This window comes from Penaeus vannamei, chromosome 23 (assembly GCF_042767895.1).
Source record: "Penaeus vannamei isolate JL-2024 chromosome 23, ASM4276789v1, whole genome shotgun sequence".
Taxonomy (NCBI): Eukaryota; Metazoa; Arthropoda; class Malacostraca; order Decapoda; family Penaeidae; genus Penaeus; species Penaeus vannamei.
Window position 1 is genome coordinate 38,391,180 of NC_091571.1, and position 13,664 is coordinate 38,404,843.

A 13,664-nucleotide genomic window follows, 5' to 3' on the forward strand; every position below is an offset into this window, starting at 1 on the left:
GAGGAGGAAGACAGGGAGAGAGAGAGAGAGGAGAGGGGAAAGGGGGAGGGTGAGAGAGGAGGGAAAGAGAGGAAGAGAGGGGGGAAAGGGAAGAGAGAGGAAGAGAGGGAGGGAGAGGAGAGAGAGTGAACAGGGAAGAGAGGAGGGAGGGAGAAAAAGAGAGATAGAGAGGAATAGGGACACGGAGGAAGAGAGAAAGGGAGAGAGGGAGAGGGGATGCCGGCTCGCACTTAGTCGTGAAGCTGTTCGGGCATGGAGGGCAAGATGCCTGGGATGCGTGGCGAGCCGATCTTGGCCTCGGGAACGCAGCGTCGTCTGAGGAAGGAGAGCGGAGGGGATCGGGGGCGGCGAGTGGGTCCCTGAGGGCGAGTCCGGAGGCGGGGAAGGGGAAGGAGGAGTCGTAAATGGAGGCGGGAAGGCAGGTCTTGGGGGGCTTTTGGGTTCCTGTACGCGCTCACACGGACGCTTGTACTCACACGCACACGCACACTCACACACATACATACATACACACATGCACAGAGGAGGCAGGCATCGGAGCACGACAATAGGAGAGACGAGCCATGGGAAATTGACTTTTTTTTTTTTTTTTTTTGACATCTTATATAATTTGAATTCTAACATACTTGGACCCACATCCATACAAGCTAAGGCAGAGAGACAGACACAAGGACACACACACACACACACACACACACACACACACACACACACACACACACACACACACACACACACACACACACACACACACACACACACACACACAGCCACATACACACAACACACACACAACTACAAGCACATACCCCCAAAACTCCCCTCTGTTCTCTCTCCTCCTCCCTCTCAGGACGCCCCCCTTACCCCCCTTCCCTCCCCCTCTCCCCTTCCCCTCCCTCCCCATCCCCTTCCCCCTCCCCCTCCCCTCTCCCCTTCCCCTTCCACCCCACCCCACCCCGGCCTGCAGCAGCGTGGGTTATCGGCCTCCGTGATGCATCGGCGGCGCCCGGGATGTGGGCTGCACGCGGGGGACTGCGGCGCCCCGAGGCAATATTCATACCGCAGCTCTGATTGATTCAGCATTGACGTTCTCGCGCGCTGAGGAGATGGGGCGCGGATCGAGGGCGAGGTGCCGCGGTGCCACACGCTGCTGGATCCCGAGGACGAGGTGCCACACGCTGCTGGATCCTGAGGACGAGGTGCCACACGCTGCTGGATCCTGAGGACGAGGTGCCACATGCTGATGGATCCTGAGGACGAGGTGCCACACGCTGCTGGATCCTGAGGACGAGGTGCAACGGTGCCACACGCTGCTGGATCCCGAGGACGAGGTGCCACACGCTGTTAGATCCCGGGGACGAGGAGAAACGGTGCCACACGCTGCTAGATCCCGAGGACGAGGTGCCACGGTGCCACACGCTGCTGGATCCTGAGGACGAGGTGCCACATGCTGCTAGATCCTGAGGACGAGGTGCCACACGCTGCTGGATCCCGACGACGAGGTGCCACACGCTGCTAGATCCCGAGGACGAGGTGCAACGGTGCCACACGCTGCTGGATCCTGACGACGAGGAGAAACGGTGCCACACGCTGCTGGATCCTGAGGACGAGGTGACACTGTGCCACACGCTGCTGGATCCCGAGGACGAGGAGAAACGGTGCCACACGCTGCTAGATCCCGAGGACGAGGTGCCACACGCTTACTAGATCCCGAGGACGAGGTGCCACGGTGCCACACGCCATTGATCTCGCGAGGAGGTGCCAGCGGTGCCACACGCTTACTAGATCCTGGAGGATCGAGGTGCCACACCGGTGCCGATCACGAGGATGAGGTGCCACGGTGCTGGATCCCGAGGACGAGGTGCCACGGTGCCACACGCTTACTAGATCCCGAGGACGAGGTGCCACGGTGCCACACGCTTACTAGATCCCGAGGACGAGGTGCCACGGTGCCACACGCTTACTAGATCCCGAGGACGAGGTGCCACGGTGCCACACACTGCTAGATCCCGAGGACGAGGTGCCACGGTGCCATTTCCCGAGGACGAGGTGCCACGGTGCCACACGCTGCTGGAACCGCGTTGGCTAATCTCACCCGAATTCGCTCCGCTGTTGACAATTAATCTCCAGGAACTGATTCCGTATTTGCTACACATTTCTTTTTACATTTTTCACAAAACATATTTTAAGAGGGATGTCCTACCGCGAGTGCCACGGGCTGCCACGACCTCAGTGCCGCCCACGAGTGCCAGGAGGTGGGCGTTCTTGGGCGTAAACTTTTTAAAGCGTTTCCCTCCGGGGGTCAGAGGCGGAAATTGCAAACTCGAAAAGGGGTCAACATTCTGTTCCAGATGATTGAGGTTCCTCCGGCTCGTAGGATGGGAGGGGGGGAGGGAGGGGGGGGGGCGGGAGGGTGCCGCTGGTGCAAGGGACGGGTGGTGTTGCAGGTGTTGCACGGGGCCGGGGAGGCTGGCGCGGCTTATTCTGGTGTTGTCGTGCTTTGTCGTTTGTTTGGGTGTAGAGGGGCTAGTTTTTTTTTTTTTTTTTTTTTTGAGTATTCTTCAGTCTGTTTGAGATCTTTTATATTATTTGTCGATATGTATATTCTTTCCTCAACTTTTTTCTCTCTCTCATCTCTCTTTCTCTCCATCTTTCCCGCTCTCTCCTTCTCTCCCACCTCTTCAGAATATTCTCTTTTCCTCTTTCTCATCTTCTCTTCCTCTTTCTCATCTTCTCTCCCTCTCTCTCTCTCTCTCTCTCTCTCTCTCTCTCTCCCTCTCTCTCTCTCTCTCTCTCTCTCTCTCTCTCTCTCTCCCTCCCTCCCTCCCTTCCTTCTTTCCCTATCTCTATTTCCCCTTTTTTTTAAGCCCGAGACTCGCCGGTCCGCAGGCGCGCCCGGCCGCCCGTGCCGAAACCCGCCCGCGCCCCCGTGTCGCCGTTCCTCGCTCGCGGGAATTAGAAATATACGGTTTCATCAGTTGCCGAATGCCCGTTTTTTTTTTTTTTTTTTTTTTTTTGCGGTGGCCGAGCGCGCCCGTACGGTTTCATAAAGCCGCACTCCCACGCACGCACGGCGGCGGGAGCACACGCGAAAAGGACCACGGACGTGTAGACTCCGTTCGGGGGTACGTGTGTGAAGAACGTACGTGTATGCGCGGACGGTCGCCTGTCCGCACGCATGAAAGCACGGTCATGTAGGCATGGTCACAGGTGTACACATAAAAACAAAAACGGTCGCTAGTAAACATACGGAAAGCCACGTACATGTAAACGCGGTCGCCGATGCACACACGTGGAAGCACAGCATCGCGGTGAACGCACATAAAAACACGTACATATAGACACGGGTGTACACACAGAAAAGCACGTACATGGAGATACGGTCGAGGGTGTACACACTTTAAAGTACTGCTTTGTACACACACAAGCGCGTTCATGTAATCAGTCTCTCTCTCTCTCTCTCTCTCTCTCTCTCTCTCTCTCTCTCTCTCTCTCTCTCTCTCTCTCTCTCTCTCTCTCTCTCTCTCTCTCTCTCTCTCTCCCTCTCCCTCTCTCCCTTCCTCCTCCCGCTGCATCTCCCTCTCTCCGTCTCTTCCCCACTTCCTCCTCCCCCTCTCCCTCCTTCTCTCCCTCATTTCCTTTTTTTCTCTCTCTCACACTGTTACACTCAACGCTACGAACACACAGCTGTGCTCATACGTCCAATAACAGTATTTAGAGTTCGATGATGATGATGCTGATGATGATGATGATAACGATGATGATGATGACAGTGATGATAATAATAACGGTGGTTATATTGATTGTGGTGATGATAATGATGATGGTGATGGTGATTTTAATGATGATAACGGTGGTTATGATGATGATGATGGTGATGATGATGACGATGACGATAATGGTGATGATGGTGGCGGGGAAACGTTGATCGTGACGTCACGATGATTCAATAAACGGAGCTATGAACAGACTGCACATTTGCAAAATCACTCAGCAATGCACGCTTACGTCGCGCCGCGTGTTATTTGCCGTCGTTATCGCACGAATACCCGGTGTTGGCTGTTAAAGGTCCACCTGTGTGTGCAGTTTTCGGTGTGTGTGTGTGTGTGTGTGTGTGTGTGTGTGTGTGTGTGTGTGTGTGTGTGTGTGTGTGTGTGTGTGTGTGTGTCTAAAGGTAGTGATGAGCTATGTGTCTGTGTGTTTGTCGGTAAAGTGTCAGGTATCTGATTACCAACGTTAATATCTGTGTATGTATGCATGTAGAGACAAACATACATACAAAATAGAGTGAGAGAGAGGCAAACAAACTGTCGGTCAAGCATGAGGTACTAAAGGTATGAGCTATTTCTGGGTTTGCCGGTAAAGTTCAGGTATCTGATTATCAACGTTTATGTCTGTATAAGTATGTATGTATACATATATATATGTATGTATGTATGTATGTATATGTGTATATTTGTATATGCGTATATATGTATATGTGTATACATGTATATATGATATTTATATAGGGAGAGGGAAAGGGAGAGAGAGAGAGAGAGAGAGAGAGAGAGAGAGAGAGAGAGAGAGAGAGAGAGAGAGAGAGAGAGAGAGAGAGAGAGAGAGAGAGAGAGAGAGAGAGAGAGAGAGGGAGAGGGAGGGAGGGAAGGAGAGGAAGAGGGAATCAGACAGATTTTAATTCGATTAAGCACAGAGCCACATAGAAAACCAACAGGTAACTCCAAATATCTCGTAGAGAGGAAGAGGAGAGTGGCGACCTCGAGGAGAAGGAGAGAATAAAAGAGAGGCGAAGCAGAAAAGAGAGAAAGGCAGAATGATGCGAGAATTTGAAGGGAAAGAAGTTGTCTTGTGGCCCGTGAGTAGGAGGGGGGCGAGGAGGGGGCGCCGGGCAGGAGACTCACACGATGGGTGGTGGGCGTCGTGGGCGTGAAGATTTTGTTTTCGTTTTTTTCGGTTCTTCGTTCCTATTGCTTTTCTTTCTTCTTCTTTTCCTTTCCTTTTCCTCCTCCTCTTCCTTCCCTTTTCCTCCTCCCCTTCCTTCCCTTTTCCTCCTCCTCTTCCTTCCTTACCTAGTCTTCCTAGTCCTCCTCTTCCTCTTTATTCTTCTCCTCCTTTCTCCTCCTCCCCCCCTGCTTCCTCCTCCTCCCTTCTTTTTCTTCCTCCCCCTCCCCCATCCTCCTCCTCCTCCTCCTCCTCCCCCTCCTCCCCTCCTCCTCCTCCTCCTCCTCGTCTTCCCCTTCCCCTCACCCCTCTTCCTCCTCCCCCCTCCCTCCTCCTCTTCCTCCCCCCATCCTCCTCTCCCTCTCCTCGTCTTCCTCCCCTCCCCCTCCCACTCCTCCTCGTCTCCCCCTTCCCTCAATCTTCTTTTAATACACACGGCGATTCCCAATTTCCCGTCCCTCGGCATCGCGCGGTTGTAATCACAACTCTGACGGAAGACAAATCCTTACCGGTTACGGCTTGTTGCGTGGCCAGCGGAGGCGTGAACGGCGGCGCTGGCTTCGGGGGGGGGGGGGGGGGAAGATAGGCGAGGAGGAAACTTGTCGCTCTCGTGGAAATTGTAAATGTTTATGGCTCGGGCCGTGAGTTCCAGGTCGGTCCCCTTGGCGAGAGGGTTGGAGAGAGGGAGAGGGAGAGGGAGAGGGAGAGGGAGAGGGTTGGAGCGAGGAGAGGGAGAGGGAGAGAGAAGATGGAGAGAGGGAGAGGGAGAGGGAGAGAGAAGATGGAGAGAGGGAGAGGGAGAGGGAGGGCGCACGCAGACGCATACACATTATATACGCATGTGTGTATGTGTGTGTGCGTGTGTATAAATATATGTGTGTGTGCGTGTGTATAAATATATGTGTGTGTATGCGTGTGTATAAATATATATGTGTGAGTGTGTGTGTGTGTGTGTGTGTGTGTGTGTGTGTGTGTGTATGTAGTGTGTATCTATGCATGTAGAGACAGACAGACAGACAGACAAACAAACATACAAAACAGAGTGAGAGGGAAGCAGACACACAGGCAAACAAACGCAGAAAACGGAGAAAGGGAGAAAGACAGACACAAACCGGCGAAAGGAAGAGACTCAGACAGACAGCGTAATCGTAGCGATAATGCTCGCAGCGGGCGGCGGCGGCGGAGGAGGAGGACCCCAAAGCGCTGGTGGGCGGCAGGTGTTGCGTCACGCCCGCCCGCCCACCCGGACCCCCCCACCCCCCTCCCTGCCGTCACGTCCGAGGGCGGAAGTCGCTAACGGAAGTTGGCGAGTTAATTTCAAGGTCATGCTTTTGCGACGAAGGGTTGTGTTTTTTATTTATTATCATTATTTTCCTTTTTTTAAATTTCCTTTTGGTTTAATTTCCTTTTTTTTTATTTTATTTTTTATTTTTTTATTTTTTTATTTTTTTTTTTGTGATAGGTTATTCGCTTCCTTCTTTTTTGTTGTAGTCTGATTATTAATTTCGAACTACGGTGCAAGAAATTATTATTTTATTATGACAGTGTTCGGTTGTTTTTTTTATTTTTCAGACAGACAGACAGAGACAGACGAATGAATTAAAAAAAAAAGTAAGATTAACATACATAATGACGGATAAAATGGAGAGAAAGAAGAATGCGAGATAGAATCCAAGAACAAAACAAAAAAAAAGGAATGCAATTATGTAATTTATTTTAAGAAGATGGAAAATAGAAATGAAAACGGGAAAGGAAGCCTCACATTCCAAGGCCAAGTGTTGATGGGCAATAAATGCGGTTGCGTTGGGGGAGGGGGGAGCAGAGTGTGGGGAAGGGTTGAGGAAGAAGGGAGAGGAGAGGAAGGAGGTTGGGGAGGGGAGGAGAGGGAGGAGGGAGAGTGAGTTGGGGGAGGAGGAGAGAATGGAGGTTGGGAGGGAAGGGAGGAGAAGGGAGGAGAGGAGGAGGAGGTTAGGGGGAGGAAGGGAGAACGGAAAGGAGGTTGGGGAGGGAGGAAGCAGGAAGAAGGGAGAGGAGAGGAGGTTGGGGATGGAGGAAAGGAGGGTTGGGGAGGGAGGAGAGGAATGGAGGTTCGGGGAAGGGAGGAGAACAGAGGGAGAGACGCGGAGTTTACAGGAGAGGAGAGGAGAGCTTGAGGAGAAGGAGAGGAGGAAGGGAGAAAGAGGCAGAGGAGAGGGAGAGGAGGTTGGGGGAGAAGGGAGGGAAAGGAGGTTGAGGAGGGAGGAGATGCAGAGGGAGAAGGGAGAGGAGAGGGGTTAGGAGGGAGGAGAAGAGAGGAATGGAGGTTAGGGAGAGAGAAGAGGAGGCGAGAGGGGAAGTTGAGGAAAATGGAGAGGGGAGGGAGGAGAGGAGGGGAATGGAGGAAGGAGAAGAGAGGAGCGAGAGTTGGGAGGGAGGAAAAGGGAGAGGAGAGGCGAATGGAGTGTAGGGAGAAAAGGGAGAGGATGAGGAATGGAGGATGGGGAGGGAGGAGAGGGGAGAGGCGCGGAGATAAAGGAGGAAGTAGAGGAGAGGAACGGAGGTTGGGGAGAAAGGAGAGGAGAGAAAGTTGGGAGAAAGGGAGAGAGGGAGAGTAACCGAGTTTGGCGAAGGAGGAGAGGAACGAAGATTGAGAAGAGGAGAGAGGAAGGATTGGAGAGAGTGTAGAGTAGAGAAAGTTAGGGAGAAGAGCAGAGGTTAGGGAGAGAGAAGAAGAGAGAATAGGGAAATGAGGAAGGAGGGAGGAGAGAGCGGTGATCAGAGAGAAGGGAAAGGGGGGATTGGGGAGAGGGAAGAGGATGAGGGTGAATGAGAGGGGTGATTGGGAGAGGACTGAGGAGAGGGAAGAGGACGGGGATGAGGGAGAGGGAGAGAGGGGGGGGGGGGCAGGGAGCGCTGAGGTGACGGCAAATGTTACGGTAGTTTGGCCGAGGGAAGGGAGTGTTACGGCAGCAGATGCCAGATAGTAATAATAGGGAGAGAGAGAAAAAATATTTACTGTTTATAAATAGCAGTTTTTTTCTCTCTCTTCTTTTGTTCTCTATATTTACTGTTTATGAATAGCAGTTTTTTTAATCTTTCTTCTTTTATTCTCTGTATTTACTGTTTATAAATAGATAGTAATAATAATGAGAAAAGATGTTCATTTACTGTTTATTAATAGATAGTAATTAAAGAGAGGAAAAAATATATATTTACTGTTTATAAATAGCATTTTTTTTTCTTTCTTCTTTTATTCTCTGCATTTACTGTTTATAAATAGATAGTAATAATAATGAGAAAAGATATTCATTTACTGTTTATTGATAGATACTAATTGAAGAGAGGAAAAAAAATATATTTGCTGTTTATAAATAGCAGTGTTTTTTTCTTTCTTCTCATATTCTCTGTATTTACTGTTTATAAATAGATAAGTAATAATAATGAGAAAAGATGTTCATTTACTGTTTATTAATAGATAGTAATTAAAGAGAGGAAAAAAAATATATATTTGCTGTTTATAAATAGCAGCTTTTTCTCTTTCTTCTCTTATTCTCTGTAATTACTGTTTATAAATAGATAGTAATGATAATGAGAAAATATGTTCATTTAGTGTTTATTAATAGATAGTAATTAAAGAGAGAGAAAAAAATATATTTACTGTTTATAAATAGCAGTTTTTTTTTCTTTCTTCTTTTATTCTCTATATTTACTGTTTATACGCAGAATGGATGGTAAGAGTGATTGTATCAACACGCATCAAACTGCAATTCATTGTTGATTGATTGGACGTCACGTGACATCCGGTGCGTGAGATCAACTTTTTTTTTTTGCCGAGTGAAGTCTAACGTCCGTGTCTGAGGTAATAAATAACGTTTTTTTCGCGTTTTTTTGGCGTTTTTTCGCTGTCCGTTCGGTGGTGTGATGGACGAGGCTTGGTCGCCATTGTGGGTCACGTGTGTTTGTTTGTTTGGGGAAGAGGGAGAGCGGGAGAGAGAGGAAGAGCGAGAGGGAGAGGGAGAGGGAGAGGGAGAGGGAGAGGGAGAGGGAGAGGGAGAGGAGAGGAGAGGGAGTGGAGAGAGAGGGAGAAAGAGGGTTCATTTACTTTTTATTAATAGATAGTAATTAAAGAGAGGAAAAAAAAATATATTTACTGTTTATAAATAGCAGATTTTTTTTCTCTTTTTCCTTTTTTTTAAATTTCTTCTTCTATTCTGATTAACTGTTCACGCAGACTGGGAGAGTGATTGTATCAACACGCATCAAACTGCAATTCATTGTTGATTGATTGGACGTCACGTGACATCCGGTGCGTGAGATCAGCCGAGTGAAGTCCTAGCACATTGGAGTGTCTGAGTAATAAATAACGTTTTTTCGTGTTTTCGTTTTCGTTTTTTTCGCTGTGTCCGTTCGGTGTGATGGACGAGGCTTGGTCGCCATTGTGGGTCACGTGTGTTTGTTTGTTTGGGAAGAGAGAGAGAGAGAGAGCGAATAGGGAGAGGAGGAGAGAGAGAGATTAGGGAGAGAGAGAGAGAGAATTAGGGAGAGAGAGAATGAGAATTAGGAGAGGGAGAGAGAATTAGGGAGAGAGAGAGAGGGAGTAGGGAGAGAGGGAATTAGGGAGAGAGAGAGAGAGAATTAGGGAGAGAGAGAGAGAGAGAGAGAGAATTTAGAGAGAGAGAGAGATTAGGAGAGAGAGAGAGAGAATTGGGGAGAGAGAGAGAGAATGATGGAGGGAGAGAGAGAGAGATGATGGAGTGAGAGAGAGAGAGAGAGAGAGAGAGAGAGAGAGAGAGAGAGAGAGAGAGAGAGAGAGAGAGAGACAGAGAGACAGAAAGAGAGGGCAGCGGCAGGCAGAGGCAGAGAGAGAGAGAGAGAGAAGAAAAGAGAGAGAGAGAGAGGATGAAAAGAGAGAAAGAGAGAGAGAAAACGCGCGCGCGGATGTATAAATACGTGTATGACTGTATATACTTACACGTTCACGAATACAGACGCACACACGCCCTTCCCCGCACATTACATTCCTCCCTACAACATCAAAACAAAATTCGCTTCCCCTCCCCACCCCACCCCCCCTCGGCCCCGACAGAGAGGGTCCCGAGCGCCGAGAAAATAATGAAGTTATCATTTGAGTTAGTGACCGCCGTCCAACCATCTTTAACGAGTCCCGAAATGAGAGCGTTCGGGTCCGTCGGGTGTCACTCGGAGGCTCCGTCGGGTCCGTCGGTTGTCGTGCTCACTCGGGGCTCCGTCGGGGTCCGTCGGGCGGGTGTCGCTGTGCCCCGTCGGTCCGTCGGTTGTCGTCGGGGGGCTCCGTCGGTGTCGTCGGGGTCAGTCGAAGCATGCCTTTACCCTGCCGGTTGTCAGTCGGGGGCTCCGTCGGGTGTCGTCGGGTGTCACTCGGGGGCTCCGTCGGGTCCGTCGGCTGTCACTCGGAGGCTCCGTCGGGTGTCACTCGGGGGCTCCGTCGGGTGTCACTCGGAGGCTCCGTCGGGTGTCACTCGGGGGCTCCGTCGGGTCTGTCGGCTGTCACTCGGGGGCTCCGTCGGGTCCGTCGGGTGTCACTCGGGGGCTCCGTCGGGTCCGTCGGCTGTCACTCGGGGGCTCCGTCGGGTCCGTCGGCTGGAGATGCCGCTTCTCTCTGCCGCTCCTGGAATAGTATATTATTAAGGAAGAAGTTGAATTAATTAGAGAGATAAGGTTGTGTATTTGCATGTTATTAAGGCAGGACACGTTGAATTAATTATAGTGATGAGGTTGTGTGTTTGGGGTTTTATTTTGATTATCTATTTTTATTTCGTTTATTATCTTTATTGTTTATAAAGGAGAGCTCAAGTAATACCGAGAAATTCGAGTGGGATTTATGAGGATTTATATATATATATTTTTTTCATTGTCATTGTTTATGAAGGAAAAGAAGACATTTTCCATTTAGATTCTTTTTTTTCTTTTCTTTTCTTTTCTTCTAATGGAAACTTATCATAATGGAGGTGGCTGCAAGATGGGTTTTAGGGGGGGGGGAGAAGGGGAGAAGTGAGGTGGGGGGAAGAAAGGGATGAGGGGGAGGAAGGGGAGGGGGCGTTTTCTCCTTCCTCCCATTACCGTGATTGTGTCCTGGGGCAGGTGGAAGGGAAGGGGGGGGGGAGGGAAGAGTACGTACCCTTAACTCTCACCATGTCTACTTCCTTTTTTTTTCTTTTTTTGTTTTGTTTGTTTGTTTTTGCTCCGGGGCGCGCTCTCTGTCTCTCTCCAGTTCTCTTTCTCTTTCTGTCTTTTTTTCTTTTCTTTTTTCTTTCTGTCTTTTTTTCTTTTCTTTTTTCGTTTCCTTTTTCTTTTCTTTTTTCTGTATTTTTTCTTTTTCTTTCACTCTCTCTTTATCTCCCTTTTATTCCCTATTTTTTGTTTCTATCTACTTGTTTCTCTCTCTTTATCTCTCTCTTTTTGTCTCTATCTACTCTATCTATTTCTCTCTCTCTCTCTCTCTCATCAACTGGCCTTCCTCTTTCCTCCCTTTCCTCCTCCTCCTTTTCCCCAATCTCCTGCCACAACCCCCCTCCCACATCCCCCCTGCTGTTCCCTCATTTTGTCACCCTGTCACTCTTTACGGCTTCTCCTTTTTCTTCTTTTTCTTTGTTTTATTTTCTTCTTCTTCATCCTTTCCTTCTTCGTTTTCTTCGTCTTTCTCATCTCCTCTTCCTCCTCCCTCTTCTTCATGGGCCTGTTCATCTTCTTTGTATTCTTATACTTTGTTCTCTTCTTCTCCTCCCCCTCCTCTTTCTCTTCTTCCTCCTTCTCCTCCGCCTCTTCTTCCTCCTCCTTCTCCACCACCTCCTGCTTCTCCCATTTCCCTCAATCTTCTTCCTCATTATCCTTCTCCTCCTTCTTCATCTTTTTCCATCATCATCCTCTCCTCCTCCATCTCCTTCGTTAATTAGACGACCTTCTTGGACAAATGACGACCCTCCTCCCAAGTATATTACCACGACCCGAGATCTCCAGCTCGTCTTTACGACCTCTTGCCAGATGGTTTAATGTCCTTTACACTTGTCTCGAGTTGTTGTATTTTTTTTTTTTTTTTTAGGTTATATTCTTCTTGGTGGTGGTAGCGGTGGGGGAAGGGGAGGGAGAGGGGGAAAGGAGGGGGATGGGGGAAAGGGGGAGATATTCTTCTTGGTGGTGGTATCGGTGGGGGAGGGGGGAGGGGGAGGGGAGAGAGAGCAGGAGGGAGGGGGGAAAGGAGGGGGAGGTAGGTTGTCATTTCTCGGGGTTTTATGTTCTTGGGGATGTAGTGTCTTGTGTGTGTGTGTGTGTGTGTGTGTGTCTGTCTGTCTGTCTGTCTGTCTGTCCTGCCTGTCTGTCTGTCTGTCTGCCTGTCTTTGTGTCTGTTTCTCTGCCTTAGCTCTGTATGGATGTGGTTCCATGAATGTTAAAATTCTGATAATATATGATGTAAAAAAAAAAGAAAAAAAAAGAAAAAAAAAGGTCAATTTGTAACAAATTTCCTCTGGCTCCTCTCTCCCACTGTCATGCGCCGATGCCTGCCTCCTCCGTGCCTGTCATCGGCGCGTCGTCATATCTGTCATAAAGAGAGACGCAATTACTTTCACTCGTTCGTCGCGATAGGATTCTCCCTGTGACTCTGGGATTGCCTTATATGGTCACCCGATGTCGCCTTTCTCTCGCTCTCTTTCTCCTTTCGTTTGTTTTCTTTGTTTGTTTGTCTCTCTCTCTCTGTCTGGTTGTCTCTCTCTCTCTATCTCGCTTTCTCTGACTGTTTCTCTTTCGCTCTCTCTCTGTTTCTCTTTCGCTTTCGCTCTCTCTCTCTCTCTCTCTCTCTCTCTCTCTCTCTCTCTGTCTCTCTCTCTCTCTCTCTCTCTCTCCTCTCTCTCTCTCTCTCTCTCTCTCTCTCGTTCTCTCTCCCTCTCCCTCTCTACTCTCTCTCTCTCTCTCTCTCTCTGTCTCTCTCTCTGTCTGGTTGTCTCTCTCTCTCTATCTCGCTTTCTCTGTTTCTCTGCTCTCTCTCTCGTTCTCTTTCTGCGCCTCTCCCTCCCTCTCTACTCTCTCTCTCCCTCTCTCTCTCTCTCTCTCTCTCTCTCTCTCTCTCTCTCTCTCTCTCTCTCCCTCTCCCTCTCTCCCTCCCTCCCTCCCTCCCTCCTTCCCCCTTCCCCTCCCTCCCTCCCTCTCCCTCTTGGCCTTCCCCTCTTTCCCTCACACCCTTCTCTCTCTCCTCTCTTCTACCTCCTCCCCTCTGTCCCCCCCTTTCCCCTTCCCCCTCTCCCTCCCCCCCTCCCTGCCTCCCCCCTCCCCCCCTCTCACCTTTATGCCAGTCCAATGCCCCCTAATTATTCTCCGCTCCTAATTGACAGCTGATGTTCCGGTGATGACGCAATCCCTCATCCGGATCGAGGGAATCATTCCGGATATCGCCGCTGTCACAGGTGTCAAATTTCCCTCGCGGGATGAACACCGGTTGATGTTTGGGGTGGTGGTGGGGGAGGGGGAGGGAGGGGGGGCGGTGGAGTGGTGCGGAGGCGATTGTGGGGGGCGGGGGGGGGTGGAGTGGTGCGGATGCGGCTGTGGGGGTGGGGGGGAAGTGGTGCGGGATACGGCTGACTGTGGCTGTGCGTTGGGGGGGGGTGCGGCTGTGTGGTGGTGGGGGGGTGGGGGGTGCGGAGGCGGTTGTGGGGGCGGGGGGGTGGAGTGGTGCGGATGCGTCGTGGCTGTGGCGCCGGGGTGGGGGGGGGGGG